This window comes from Globicephala melas, unplaced genomic scaffold (assembly GCF_963455315.2).
Source record: "Globicephala melas unplaced genomic scaffold, mGloMel1.2 SCAFFOLD_85, whole genome shotgun sequence".
Taxonomy (NCBI): domain Eukaryota; kingdom Metazoa; phylum Chordata; class Mammalia; order Artiodactyla; family Delphinidae; genus Globicephala; species Globicephala melas.
In genome coordinates, this window is record NW_027207260.1 from 757,654 (window position 1) to 773,488 (window position 15,835).

The 15,835-nt window shown below is 36.1% G+C and overlaps 1 long non-coding RNA gene across 3 annotated transcripts in view; it reads right to left on the minus strand.

Moving 5' to 3' along the window:
* LOC115850188 (uncharacterized) overlaps positions 1-15,835 on the minus strand; it is a 108,425-nt gene that overhangs the window by 11,804 nt on the left and 80,786 nt on the right. For 2 of the 3 annotated variants that reach the window (XR_009561500.1, XR_009561498.1), the window contains one exon: positions 8,265-8,843. This is a non-coding gene — a long non-coding RNA (uncharacterized lncRNA). Of the gene's footprint in view, positions 1-8,264; positions 8,844-15,835 lie in introns of those variants that run through there. The other variant, XR_009561499.1, reaches the window with a different exon arrangement.

Consider the following 15,835-nt stretch of genomic DNA (forward strand, 5'->3'; position numbering starts at 1 on the left):
CTTGATTTATCATTCAATGAAGTATTAAAAGGCAGCTTATGGAGAAAGGAATATTTCAAATTATGGACTTATAAATACTCTGCAAACCATTGCTTTTGATGAACTGATTTCCTGATCAGAGCAATCTTGTATAAATTTTGATCATTTTATATTTTTTCCATCTGTATTTCTTTCAAGTTCAAGTCTGGATAGCTTGAGTTTGTTGCTTGTCCCCCATTAAATTGCCTGAACTCTATCTCAAAGCCCGAACCATGCTTATGTTACATAACACCCAAGGGGAAATGTGTTTCCTGTGGGGACTCAGTTAAAAAGATGCCTTTTCCACATAAAGATCTTTAATATTTCTGAAATCACATTTTCCCTGAATGTTAAAATCTGCTTTCCATTACACTCTAATGGTAAAAGTTTTTGCATGGGCATCTGTGGTCCAAAGGTTGCCTCAGCAGGGTCACATACAGTCTCTCAAAGTAAACCTGAGGAGCCGCTCACGAGGCCGGCCCACCAAGCCACCCTCCGCAGAGGCAGTAGCAAGCTGGGCTGATCAACCACCGGCACAGATCAAACCACCAGCATAGGAGTTCTCACTGCGCTGCAGCACTTCTTAGCAAATGGTTTGTAAGTAAGTCCACATTCCCAAAGACAACACATTGAAAAATGTATATGTTTAGGAGTGAAAGGTGAAGAAAAGAAAGCCAGTACATGAGGTACCTAGAGCTGTCAAATGCATAGAGCAGAAGGAAGGAGAGTGGTTTGCAGAGGTTGGAATCAGGAGGGAAGAAGGGAGAAATATTGTTGACCGGGTACAAGACGGGACGCTGAAAAGAAATCTGGAGATGGATAGTGGTGACTTGCACAACCATGTGCAAACTTTATGTTATATACATCTCGCCACAATTTTTTTTAAAGACTTGTTAAAAACAACAAAAAAGAAGAAAGCAAATAAGAGATAGTCATAATGATTGCACTCGATCAACTGCTTAATTTGTATCTTACCCAAATCTAAAATGTTATTTGTTTTTCATAATTGTCCAAGTTGGTTCCCCTTCTGAGGTGAGAAAAATAGTGAATTTGCTAATGATTTCTCTCATAGGCATCTATATCTTCTGCATTTTTGAGAACCTTTTACAAGTCCCTAAGTTGCTCGCACAACCCTCAGACACTGTGATGCTTCAGGCCCTAGAGAAGGATGCTAAGTGTCTACCATGTTTGCGGTCTCAAGGTACCATTCCTTATAAAAGCTCAGGAAATAGCTAGGTGGCTTGCAGAACTAACCACCATGACGGTTCTCTCTGGTTGAGGGGTTGGCACTTTAATTTCCTATGGTGACAGTTTCCTTTGCTGAGAGCTGCAAGGTGTCAGGACCTATGGTTTCTAAAACCTGGAGGACTGGGCTATGGCATATGCAGTGGAAATGCTGCTCCACAATCCAGATAAGTAGACCCACTTCTTCCTGAGTGATGTTAGCTGTCTACACCACAAATGGAGCCATTGAAATAGTTAGATATTATCTGAACTCATTAATATTCTGCTATGAAGTTTGTTACTAGGCAATTATGATTAAAACAGACAAATCTTCAGTCTCTTGAAAACTATGCTTAATGACACTTGCAAGTAGAAATTTGTTTCTTCTATTTATGGACAAATATTAAAACCAGACCTTCTGATTTTCAAAGAAAATCAGCCATAATGCAATCACACATATGTAAATATTAAACATATACATAAACCAGAAAGACAATTCATGTTTGATTGTGGCAGGAATGGATTATGATTCTTTTGTAATCTTTCCTTGGAAAAAATGATTATCCAAAGAATAAATTCACAAGTTCTAATTTTAGTTCCTCTTCATCATCAAGAGAAAAGGTGATTAACTATTTAGCATTCAGAGCTCCCTATGGCGTAGTTATCATGCCCATTACTAAATGAGGAAAAATCACTCAGAAGGATTAAATAAAATTGCCTAAGCACAGCTAGACAGGAGCACAAACAGGATTCACGCTTGTGTCCGACTTAAAACATATTCTCTTTTACTTCCTTATGTTTCCTCTCAATCAATAATTATTAAGATTGTATTATATGAAGGATACTGTAAAGGGCCTTCATAGGCTAGAAACAAACATAAGCTCCTGTCTTTCTGTGGATTAACTGATAGAGCAAATGTACTGATATAGTGATGCAGTCTTTATATATGTAGAAGAGGCCTGATCATTAAGACTAGAATGTTCCAGGGAAGTCTTCAAGTGAAACTAGGAAAGGAGCAGGTGAATAACTCCTGACTGGAGAGAGCATGTTCATAGCTGAGCAGGTCAGAGAGCTGCTGCCTTGCATCCTTCAGAATCATCACAGACACAAGAAACACAATCTTACATGGAGTGGATAATAAGTAGATAGTTATTGAATTAATGGACAAGAGGACTAATTAATAAAGTCATTTGGCTGGAGTAAAAGCTTTATGTAGAAAAATAAAAGCAAAGATAAAATTAGGAGGATAAAGAAGGGGAGCATGTAGAATGGTTTCACGGCAAGAATATGGGCTTTGAACTCTATCCTCTAGAAAATGGGAGAGGTCACATAAATGGGATGATAAAAGACAGAGTGGATATGTTGTCTAGGAAGAATTGGAAGGGGAGAGATTGGTGAGAAATAGACAATAGCCCAGGTGTGAGATAATGAGAACCTGGGCTGGGGGGATGGGCAGTGGGGAATTTACAGGATTATCTTTACTTGTGAATAATGGAAACCTATTTCAAGAATAAGTATGGCAAATATATTCCAACAAAATGGATAAATCACTGTTAACAAATTTCTCTTACAATTGAAGATAAAAAAAAATACTGGTGTGAATAAATTTATTTAAATTTTAAGATGTATATTTTAAAGCAGTTTCATTATTTGACTGATATTTACCATTCAAATAATTAGTTGTCCATATCATTTTGCATATACAATAACTCATACCCAATCTGCTGACAAAACCTTATGGAGTCTACACTGAAAAACTGCATCAGCCTTTTCAATTAATTTAATAAGGCACTTGCTCTTCACATTTTAAAGAAAAAAATATAACAAAACCCTAGCCCAAGAAAATAATCTTTTGCTTGGGCATTTGTAAAATAAAAATTAAAAAAAAATAATGAACATCTTTTGGCTTTCTCTAACTCTTTTTTACTTTGAAAGAGAACAATAAGAAAAGTCCAGAATTGTAAGTTCATCCATTATTTGGACTGAATATAATTTCATCCTTAAGTGAGTATTGTTATTAATCCTGGCCTCCTACTATAATCAAAATAAAGCATATTGGTTACCTGCTAGGAGTCAAGTCTGACGCCACAGTACAAGTGCACTGGATTGTTCTTTGGGTACCCAGGGTAAACTAACACCCAAAAGTCATCCCAAGTTGCCCTTCAAAATCACTTGCAGCTATTCGTTATTTAATCCCCACAGCAATGCTTTTGTGACAAAGGTCAGGATCTCTTTGTAGGCAACCAGGTGGCTGAGGCAAGTGACACAAATGTCAGAGTTTTAGGGCTTCATCCAGCAGCTCAATTTTCATCTCTCTGTTTATTAGACCAAAGTAATAAGGCTTAACCCAACTATGTATTCAAAATGCATCATCTTAAAAGATAGATGTCTTGACTGCAATAAATTTTTTTAAAACCAAAAAATAAATAAAGTGATGTTTCATACAGCTGGGGAGTTTGAGTTTATAGAAAAGTATTTGTTAACACAATAGCGATCTTAGCATTAAGAGCTTATATTTCTTAAAAGCTCTTCAGAGCTTAGAATACTCACCAATACACTGGGACGGATCGCGTATAAACGAGCCTACTTCCTACTTTGTTCATCTTTTGTTTTAAATGTTAATCCACAAAAGAAGCAGAGTGAAGTGTTTTCTATGAGAAAAGTATAAAAGCTGAGTTTATGAATATAAAAAATAAAGACTAGTATAACAACCAGCCCTGAAATAATGGGAAATGGACTGCTGTCAAAAGAACAAGAAAAAAATTAGGAGAAAAGACTGGATTTTTCTACTTTTGATGTGAAAAGGAAAGGGCTGCTTATTTTCATCTGTTTACCCCTGGACTCACCTCTCCCCAGATACGTCGATTCTGAGTTTGAATATTAAATGTCTATCAATGTAGTAGAAATAATGAGATCTATTTGTCTATCTATTTATCTGTCTGTACATATACATTTATATTCAAAACATACTATCATTTGATACAATCATTTTTTGAAATGTCAGTGTTTCATTTTATATAAAAAGAGATACAAAAAATTAAGTGAGTAAATTAAAGAAGGGTCAGAAATAATGTGACACGATAATAGTGACACAAAGGACCCCTGGGAGCCATAAAGAACCTTTATCTGTTTCTAAGAAGCCTGCGGCTTGGTTATTTAAGATAAATACTTGTCTCTGCTCTCTTGATCTGCACATTCACAAAGCAACAGACTGGGAAGCAACACGCCAACTATCAAGTTCTTTCTTTGCTGCTTAGTAACAGTATACCTTTTGCACAGCCATTGAAATTTTCTGTACCTCAGTTTAGTCATAGGGAAAATCATGCTATAAACTTTCATTTGTCTTCCATCTTTAAGAGTAAGGGAAAATAAACTAAAATTAAAGAGATTTTTCTTTTCTTAAGTTGAATTCAGGAATTTTTCTCATAGCTAATAAATATATTTTCAAGCACAAAGGCCAAACTCCAATGGCAAACACATTATCTAACCTTGTATGCATTGTCAGATATTTCCAAGGAGAAATGCAAGCATGTGTGTCTACTGTGTGTGTGTGTGTGTGAGCGTGCATCTGTGGTATTTGTCCACACCGACATATACCTGTGAATACAAACTAATATTACAGCATATTGAATACTATAGGAGTAAAAAATCTATACCTCTCATATAAATATTAAGTGTCTTAATTCTATGGGATATTCTATTGGGCTTATAAAATGTATAAGATGTAAATCACAGAATTTCTCGAAATGCAATAGTTCTAATTTGAAAGTGGTTAAAGTCAAAACTTTACAAATGGGCCTGGTCTTACTCTACAACAAATGGATTACGCAAAGACATTTAAGCTCATAGCCTAAGGGTATAATCATCCTATTGAGAATAATATCTTTTTAAAGTTGACTGTCCATGACTTGATCTATTTAGCATTGGGAGGAGAGATAAATTAGGAGTTTGGGATTAATATATACACACTACTATATGTAAAATAGATTACCAAAAAGGATCTACTGTATAACACAGGAAACTCTACTCAATATTTTGTAATAACCTATAAGGGAAAAGAATCTAAAATATATATAGATATAGATATAGATATATGTATAACTGAATCACTTTGCTGTACACCTGAAACTAACACAACATTGTAAATCAAATGTACTTCAATAAGAAAAAAAGATATAGAGGTGTCTGTCCCATCACATATTGTGAGTTTTACAGCATTACAGAATCCTGGGTGGTGCCAGGGCCTAGCGGGCAGAGTCACAATAATTTCCGAATTACTTAGATTTGAAATTCCAGAAATTCTATTAAGTCAGAAGTGAGAAATGTGTGAGTCCTCTTGACCACAAAAGTATTCAATGAAATATATCACAGTATTTAAGAGAGAAGGTCCTAAGCCTGCTTGCCTTAGTTTCAATGCCAACTCTGACACTTTCTGACCAAGTGCCTTGGACAAGTTATTTAATATTTCTGTACCTTGGAAGTCCTTGGTCACTATTGAAAAGGAGATGACGGTAGTCTTTACCTCATAAAGTTTGAATCTTCTATGTGTTCAGGAAAAAAAATCACTAGCACAGAGGAAGCGTGTGAAGAATGTCTGATGTCTGTTTTTCCACTGAGTGTCCTTCAACAGCCTCTGGACAGTCCTGAGAACAAATAGCTAAAGCTCTTCTCTTTGATGTTGTGTTGTATGGACACTACTTTCTACCTCTTTAGTCTGTAGTTTTCTGTGACAAGCTGAGACTTGATAAGATTTCCAGGGCTTTATTTTTCTCCACTTGTGATGAGGGAATTAACTCATTTGATAAAAGTTTACTGAATAAATACTATGTGCCTGAAACTATGGTAGGTACTGTGGATGTATGAATGCTGTATCAGGTGAAGTTACATGCTACAAAGAAAAACTGCAAAAGTTAGGGAGTGTCAGTTTTCCAATGAGTTAACATTTGAGAAGAGACCTACAGGAAGAGAGCGAATAATCCATGGGCGTATTTGAGCCCTGAGTGTTTGAAGGAAAAATAACAGTAAGTGCAAATACCCTGTAGCAAAGTCATGCTTGGTGTGTAGGGCATTGCAGAAGCCAGTATGTCTAGAGCAAAATGAGGAAAGAAGAATGATTGTGAAGCTCCAAGACATGGGATCATGCAGGCTTTTGTAAGAAATGTGGCTTTTACTCTCAGCGCATTGAGAGCCTTGAAGAACTGGAGTAGAGAAATATCATCAAACATGGTTTACAAAAAGTGTCTTTGATGTGTTGCAAATAGATTGAAAGAGGGCAAGAGCCAATGCAATTAGAAGGCTGTTGCAATAATCCAGGCAAGAAATGATAATATCTTGGATGAGGATAGCAATGATTAAGATGGTAAAAGAATTTGTATTCTGAGTATACAGTCCTTAGGGACAGAAACAAGGGTGTTTGTTCATAGACTGGATATGGGTTTGAGAGAAACAAGGAGGTTATGGACAACTGCAGTGTTTTTGGTATGAGTATAAGGGAGGATGGAGTTGACTTTAATGAGCTGGCAAAATTGTGGGATGGGTGGGGTTTGGGGAATCAGAGAGAATCAGAAATCTCACTGTGAATTTGTTTAAATGTGAGATGACTATTAGATACTTAGTGGGAGTATCAAGGAAGCAGTGAGGTACACTGTCAAGATTTGGTTACTCTGGGAATAAGATCCAAGGGGTAGACTCATCATTGTCATGATGTTTTGGATGTGCCCATGACTTTCATACATTGACAACATACTGCTGGTCATTTGTCTTGTACAAGTTAGCATGATGATAAATAACAGAAATACCTTTATGTCCACCCCATCCAACAAGGCATCAATAGAGTTATAAGAGATCATCTCTGAAAGTATGATGGGCAGCTGCATGGTGTGAAGCAAAGGGACAGCCTTACCAATTCTTGGTACCACTTTCCACCACCTCTCCACATTTAGACATTGTTTGCCTTACATTGTATCTCTGAATCCACAGCTCACTGAATTTCAATCTCAAACACAATAAGATGTATGGAGTGATTACTGACTCCAAGCAGAAGGAAAAAAATGACAAGTTTTGACTATTCAGTTTAGTTAGAATAGTAAGTGAAGTATGAATGAAGTATTTTAAACTACATACTACAAGATGAAGTATTTTAAACTACATACATTTTGTCCGTCTAAATGTGTTTCTTCCATTACCAGTTCTTACTTTTTTCCTCTGACCTACCTTTGCTTTTAATGTTTTTCTAGTATGTTTTAAGTACATTTAACTATATGGGAATGGAACTGTGTTTCCTCCTGAGAATTCTGATGCCTCATTAGCTGGGTTGATTTCATACACTGCATTAATGTGCTTGTTATTACAAACTATAAGATAAAAGCATGTTTTCGTTTTTATTTAAAAGTTCTTTCTAAATATATACACACATTCATATGCAGCATCTGCAAGCATTAGAATTGCTACACTTCGTATTTCATACATTTTCCTTTTTTCTGGTGTACCTGTTCTTTGTCTCATTTCATTCTATACCATTTATTTTTAATGAAGGATTCCTCTTTCTACTCTAGATGGCTGACTCTAAATTCTTCAACTTTTCAAAACCCACTGAACATTTACTAGTACACTGGGATCCATTCTTTGGAATGTTTCTAAAACAAGGCATGTTCTATGCACCAAATCAAAATACGCATGCCACTGTCCCTGTACCTCCAAACCTGTTTCTGATTACTGATCAAAATTCCCCTGTTCTTCATTAAAGGCTGAGATTCTTTTTAAATGCTTATTTATGGCTGCCTGGTCCACAGGGGCAGACTATGGATTTAATTGCCTACAGCACCAAATCTCTTTTAACATTTGGCCAACTGAGCATTAGGTACCTTGTTGGCTGGGGGACAACACGTTCCTACTTAGTGTTTGGAGAAGGTAGCCTCAATCCAATATTCTTCATTTATTTCCAAGAACTATTAACGCTAATGAGCATTACATCCACACATCAAGAAAAGATACAAAATAGAGTCACTGCTTCTCAGACTTCATTAAGCTCGGTATTGCTTTATTCAAGGGGCAGGTGTCTAATTTTACAATGTTCCGTAAAGACAGATGAAAACAAATACACTGTAATTATTAAAAAGTATTGCTTACCTCTTTAGTTGGTAGCCCCTATTCAGATACAGCTGTGAGTTTGAAAAGATACTTCTTGGGGTTACAGGAAGAGATAATTAAGTGTGCTACAACAGAAAGCAATTCATTAAATGACAATGAATTTTATTTTCTCCTGATACAAGTAAAACAAGCAGGTGTCCACATTAATTTTGTATCTTCTTTTGTGACTGCAACATACCACAAAAGGTTTTCACTTAAATTTAACTTTTGTTACATGATTCATATTATATTGCTTGCTGTATGTGTTTAAATGCTTTAAGCTCTGCATCTACAATATAAAACTTAAAAAAAGCTTTTCCTCTTGGAAATGTCAGAGTTTTTTTTCCCCCCTAAATCCAGAGTATGTTTTCAAGGTCTCTTCTAAAATGATAACCTTCATATGAGTCACAGGAAGCTAAGAACATCTCTGGATTAGTCTGGCTTCAGTGAGGTTAAACGCAGCAACAGTATGCCTACAAAGAGATACGATAAGCAGTTATAATGGGTATCACTGAATACAGCACCAAATATAAATCAAAACTAACAAATGCCCACCCCCACAAACGCTCTCAAGTTCAGTTCCTTGAATTTAATTATTATAGCAAATGGTAATATAACAAGAGTGTCTACTGTCAGGAAAAAAAAATGTTTAAAACAGATGTGAACCATACAAAGCATATGTAAAACACATGTGATCCACAGCGAGGTCACAGGACCCACTGACAGAACACATGTGGAGTACATGAACCACATATGGACACATGTTGCAAAATCACGTTTCTGTTCAATGCCGAGACTCATATCGTATTCTAAAGAAATCAGGGGCTCTTAAATAAACTTTGTACTTCTTAAGGTAAATGGATACATTTTTGTTTAAAATCCCTTAGTGTAGGCAGACAAGGGTCCTCAAATCTAATACTGGGCTTGAAAGTACTCAAATCCTTGTTTCACTCCTGTTTTCCTATCCCAGGGTGATTCAGTTGATTATTCTCAGGGAATGAAGATTTCTTCCTTGCGCACAGCTAATTCTTTGAGGATGCCATAGCTTATAATGAAACCTAAGCAAACAGAGCCTAAGTGTGTGAACTAGGAGCAACTGTGGTTTGAATGGGCTTTTTCTTTCCTAAAACACTCAAACTAGCAAGGCATTGCTGCCTTATCTTATGTATCTGGAATAGAATTAAAATCTTCTATACTTACAAAAAATCATCAGCATAAAAATTCTAGAATAACATTTATTTTATATTATAATTTGGGGGAATAAAATATTAACCATATAATTTAAAGTGAATATGAAAAGTCTCATATATACATGGAAATAAGCACAAGTATATCATTTTCTAGTGTGAAAACAGTAACAGTGCCTTATGCATAGGCATTAATTTAATTAGACTCAATATATTATTTCATTTGGTCCTCCTCACAGCCCTGAAGAAATGTAGTGCAACTAGAATTCAGTAAGGCAACTACATGGTATTTAAAAAGAACCTAAGAGAGTGGCATGAACATATATACACCACCAAATGTAAAATAGATAGCTAGTGGGAAGCAGCCGCATAGCACAGGAAGATCAGCTCGGTGCTTTGTGACCACCTAGAGGGTGGGATAGGGAGGGTGGGAGGGAGAGGCAAGATCCCCCATATATGGGGATATATGTATATGTATAGCTGATCCACTTTGTTATACAGCAGAAACTAACACACCATTGTAAAGCAATTATACTCCAATAAAGATGTTAAAAAAAAAAGAACCTAAGATATAAGAACAAATGAGAGAAGTAAAAATTCTTCTCCCTGAGCTGTTAAACTGTGGCTTCCAAAAAAAGTGTGATACACTTTTTTTGAGGTTCAGTTTTTAATACAGAAACATGGGGATTATACAATTGCTAACTTAATATGCTTGTTGTAAATTACCCAACTATTATATGCAAAATCATATTGTAAATGCAAAGATATTACATGTATAGGTGTTAGCTACTTCCGCTGACAATTTACATATGAGAAACACTGAGATTCAGAAAGGTAAGCTGATTGTCACATGACTAGTAATTAGTAGGCCTAAGATAAGAAAATAGATAGTTTTGCTTAAGAGTCCCCCATTCTCTTCCAAAAGGCAAAGCTAAGCAGAATATATTTCTCATTAACAGGACATTCATTCTACTTCTACCTCAATAGACAAGCATTGATATCACAGATAATCATTATTATAATAATGCCACATTCACATTTATAGCATTTTACATTTTCAATGTAAAGCATGATCCAGTGAGCATTTGTCTCTTCCATTTCAGGGAAATTACCTCCTTTCTAAAGATTACTAAATTAAGGTTCTAAGAACACAGTAAATAGGTTGCTTGAATTTGTATGCTTGTTAAGAAACAACATTAAGAATCTAATTCAAGAGATGAAATTCGAAGTCCAGTAATTATTTTCCATTAAACTAAAATTTTAAATATATAATTGGCAGGCTCTCAATATTGTGTTTTTGTATAATTATATCCAAAACAGTGTTTCTATCGATGCTGCTATTAAAAATGAGTGTATGATGGAAGAAAATCATGGCATTAAGGAGGAGAAATTTTACCACTGAATGAAATGAAAGATTTTACTTTCTTATTGATTTTGGCAAAATGCAGTAGACTATCCAGCATGGCCTGAAAAGACAGAGCTCCAAGCTGCTTACTGATTTCAGATGTATCCGTTACCTACTGTTTATCGTTGTTTTTGAAAGTGTCATTCTATTATACCTTAAGATTTTAAAAATATGTTTCTTAGTTACATTTTTTAGCTGTAATTTCTTTGTTAGCATGACTTTCCCCTTTAAACCTGGCTCACTGCCATCCACACTTCAAGACAGAATTCTGATATCACTTCTGTGAACCCTTCCTGGAGGATCCTAGACAGAATTGTTTCCATCTTTCCATTGTACTTGCTGCATTGTGTTACAGTCGATTGTTTGCATGTCTATGTTTTATCTCTGCTAGTCTGAAAATTCCTCAAGAGTGGAGTCATTATTTTTATTAACTTTGTATCCACAGTGCTTTGTAAAGCTATTTAAAATGGCAATTCTGAGGAAGTAGAAAATAAGTGAATGAATGAATGAATAATATATTGCTGCTTTTCCTTTTTGGAATTAGTTGACTTAGAGGCTTACACACTCAGTTCAGGTGCAATGTCTTGGCCAGCCACATACCGTACTAAACTATTTCCACCCTAAAAGAAAATATTATAATTCAAATAGCCACTGGAGTTTTGTTCATTCCTATTAAATTGTCTATTTATGAAACATCCCTTCAAATAATCAGCGAAGTAGTGTGCCTCTTCTTTTAGATGATTCTATATTACACGTATTATAATTTTTCATGAGACACTCCCCCTGACACTAGAAAGAATCTTTATGTCAGACTAACATAGAGAATTGTAGACAATATCACTAAACTGGGTCTGGAATTATTTTTCTGGATTTTGACACTAGATTATACACACACTTTTATCATACGCTGCATCTCCATTGGAAATACAAAAAAAAGGGGTAATATTTTGTCATTCCAATTTGCCACCAGCCATTGACATTTCTCTATTAGAGATGTGGAGCTGAAAATGTGAGTCTCACCCCTTTTTGTCTTATCTTAATGAACCACAAGGAATGAGAATCACTCAATATTTTGGCTGTACACTCTCTACCATGTGCAAGGCAGACACAGTGTCAGCCAGCCCTCCAAAGGGTATGCAGATCTCGCATGCTTTCACATTTGATCAATACAAATCTGACAGTCTGCTACTTAGTTTCTTTCAAGGCTGAGTCTCACACATGAAAACAGGAGTAAGGTTCTCAACTCAATCAAAACTGATTGTTCTATTCCTCTCTTCCCATCTAATCCTCTACCCATCTACGCACATCCACGAGACACAAATATGACAAATATGTTTTAAAACCCTTTCTTGTATGTAAGGTGAGGTCCAAACTACTTTTGTACACAGACATGGTTTGTTCAATCTAGACTCTTACCTATCTCATCATGGTTACCTTTAACCACTTTTTTTCTGCCCCTTGTTATTCACCTTTATTCTCCAGCCACATGAAGTTCTTACAGCTTTTGAAACGTGATATCTACGTGATTTGCCTGACTTGTCCTATCTCTACCTCTGCTTGTAAAAATTCTTACTGATCCTTCAAAAATCAACTGAAATATCATAGAATATCTTCCTTTTCATGCTTTCAGAGGACATTTTACTACTCCTCTGGAAGAAATTGTCACTTTGTAATAAAATTATTTGCTTATGCACCCTATTTTGCACAAGATTGGTGAATTTATGAAGGTAATATCATATGCATATTTCCTATACCTCTACATTCATCCACTGGTTAAAATAGTATATGGTAAGAGCTTGAAAGATTAAAAGAAGCAATGGAGGGGAGGGAGTAGATGATCTTATTTCAAAAGGAGCCATTAATGCACACATCTCAAAACAGGCTTCGAAATCAAATATAGAATTTGTCCTTCTTAATCTTTAGGGATTCTTTTTTAGATAAGGATGCACCTGAAGACAAGGAATATACTGTGGATTCTGAATGTCTGTTTCCATCTTATAGAGCAGTTGCTTATAGAGCATCTTATAGAGCAGTTTCCCCTTATAGAGGGGTTTTAGGTACCCCGGTTACTGCAACAGTTAATGATTCTTAACTTCTATTTTTATTATGACATGATCAGCTCCCAATATTAGACCAACTACTAAAGCCAATAATACTTGTATTTATCATTTTTCTTTGTGTTCTTTATTATCAAAGCTGATTTATCACTGAATTTTGGTTTCCTTATGCAATCAGGAGGGTGGACCCCATGAACACATCTTGGGATGATATCAGCCAAATGTAGCATAACATGCAGTCACATCACGTATCTAATAAAAAAAAAGAAAAATCAGGGGCTTCCCTGGTGGCGCAGTGGTTGAGAGTCTGCCTGTCTATGCAGGGGACACGGGTTTGTGCCCCGGTCCGTGAAGACCCCACATGCCGCGGAGCGGCTGGGCCCGTGAGCCATGGCCGCTGAGCCTGCGCGTCCAGAGCCTGTGCTCCGCAACGGGAGACGCCACAACAGTGAGAGGCCCGTGTACCACAAAAAAAAAAAAAAAAAAGAAAGAAAAATCAATACTGAGCACGTGAAATATACAAGTTGCCCTGGAAAAGAGTAACTGTCGGAACAACTGTGAGATCTTAATTAGTATAAGGAAATCTTGAAGAACACTTACGAATAGTTAAAGATTTATTTGTGTTATGGTTTTCTAATGATGTGGATGCAAAATATAGTGTGAATGTGAAACAGTTTTGATCTCTGAGGACCTCGCAAAGATAGGACTATCCTCCTAAAGAGACAGAATAGTGTGTAGTCTCCATACTGCGTGTTACATCTCAAGAGAACTTTCCAATGTGCCCAAAATAACACATGCATACATACATACACACATACACGTACACACACACACACACACACACACACACACACATGTACACACTCACTTGGACACTCCCTTTATTTCTAAAAGTCACTTTGAGGTTTTAGTTTAAGCCAAATAGGCTAAGTGCATTTCTTAAAATCTCAAAAGCCCAGAGGAGAAGTGACCTTTAGTCCCTGGAAGGATGAATGAATTTATGTTTCAGAGACAATTCTGCTTAGGGAGCAGGGCTGAGAAAGGGCATAACAGGGATGGAGGAAGAACAGGTGAGTGGCAACTCCGTGTACCTCTATGTAGACCAGGTGGCACGTCACCTTTGTCACAGTTTTGTCATTGGTAGAAGGAGCACTCTCCTCTATTTAGAATTATCAACCCTGAGAATAACAGGAGAATAGAAAATATCACAGTCAAAAAGTCTTTTCTCCAAATCTTCCCAGCAAGAAGTTGGGGGATAATGATTTTCATACAAGTCCTATAGGTGTTACAGAATTAAATCTTCTTTCAATGTGTCATTCTTTCTCTTATGGTGACTAACTGCCCTCTTTCTTGACTGAAAACAAATATTTATGGCCCTTCCATTACTAACAGAAATATTTTTAAATTACAAATACAGCTCTACTAATGGTCTGTTGAAGGCCATACCACATGCCAGTATAATAAAATTTCCATTTTAAGTCAAATAAGACTTGTTAGAATGTGAGAAAGTTGTATTTCTCATGATGGCATACAAAACAATTTATTATTAATCATCAGATGCTACAGAACGAAGATCACAGAAGAAAATGATTTATTATAGGGGTAATATATTTGGTTTTATTTTTTTCTTCTTGTTAGTTTTTCTGATGGCGCCCCTTACCAAGGGGCATCTAAAAATGTCTTTTCACTACTGAGAGTGGTACTATTCTTATTTACTTATTAACAATTTTACAAAGTTAAGTGAACATGGGAAAGTATTGTTTTAAAGCAATTTGTGACAGAAACTTTTGTCCTTACATTATTCAATGAGCTTAATCCATTTGGTTTATCTCTCTCAAAAGAAAATGCATGTCTTTGGGTATTTGGAAACTGTGTCTAGAAATTGCCTTGTGTTTAATTTTTTTTATTTTCTTTTAAAACTATCTATAAAACTTATCATGTGATTTAATTTCACTGGAATTTATTTGTGAAGAAATACCAGACTTCTTAAAACAAACCTGAACTCCCTTTTCTCCAACACACACACACACAGAAACACACACATTTGATAATATAAACTTTTTGATTTTGAAATCTACTCTGTTATAAATCAAAGTACACTGAATAGTGCACAGAGTGAAGTAGGTCAGAAAGAGAAAAACAAATACTGTATGCTAACATATATATGGAATCTAAAAAAAAAAAAAAGGTTCTGAAAAACCTAGGGGCAGGACAGGAAGAAGACACAGACGTAGAGAATGGACTTGAGGACGCGGGGAGGGGGAAGGGTAAGCTGGGACGAAGTGAGAGAGTGGCATTTACATACATGCACTACCAAATGTAAAATAGATAGCTAGTGGGAAGCAGCCGCATAGCACAGGGAGATCAGCTAGGCGCTTTGTGACCACCTAGAGGGGTGGGATAGGGAGTGTGGGAGGGAAAAGCAAGAAGGAGGGGATATGGGGATATAAATATACACATCGCTGATCCACTTTGTTATGCAGCAGAAACTAATACCACAATGTAAAGCAATTATACTCCAATAAAGATGTTAAAAAAAAAACTACATGTGCATTTAATTGTGCCTCAAATGTGAGACTTGTCCCCCCCACACACACCTAAGTCTGCTGCCCTATATTGTGAAATACATAAACAAAAGATTTAAATCACTTAGACTATATCTGGCCTTGTATCTACATTGTTGCACAACACATTCCTAAAACCAGGAAACACTAGTTTGTGAAAACACCGCTTGTTGTAGTATTGTTGCCTTTTAATAACCTCGGCAGTCTTCAAAGGATGTTCATTGGGTCTAAAATTAAAATTGATTCACTTGG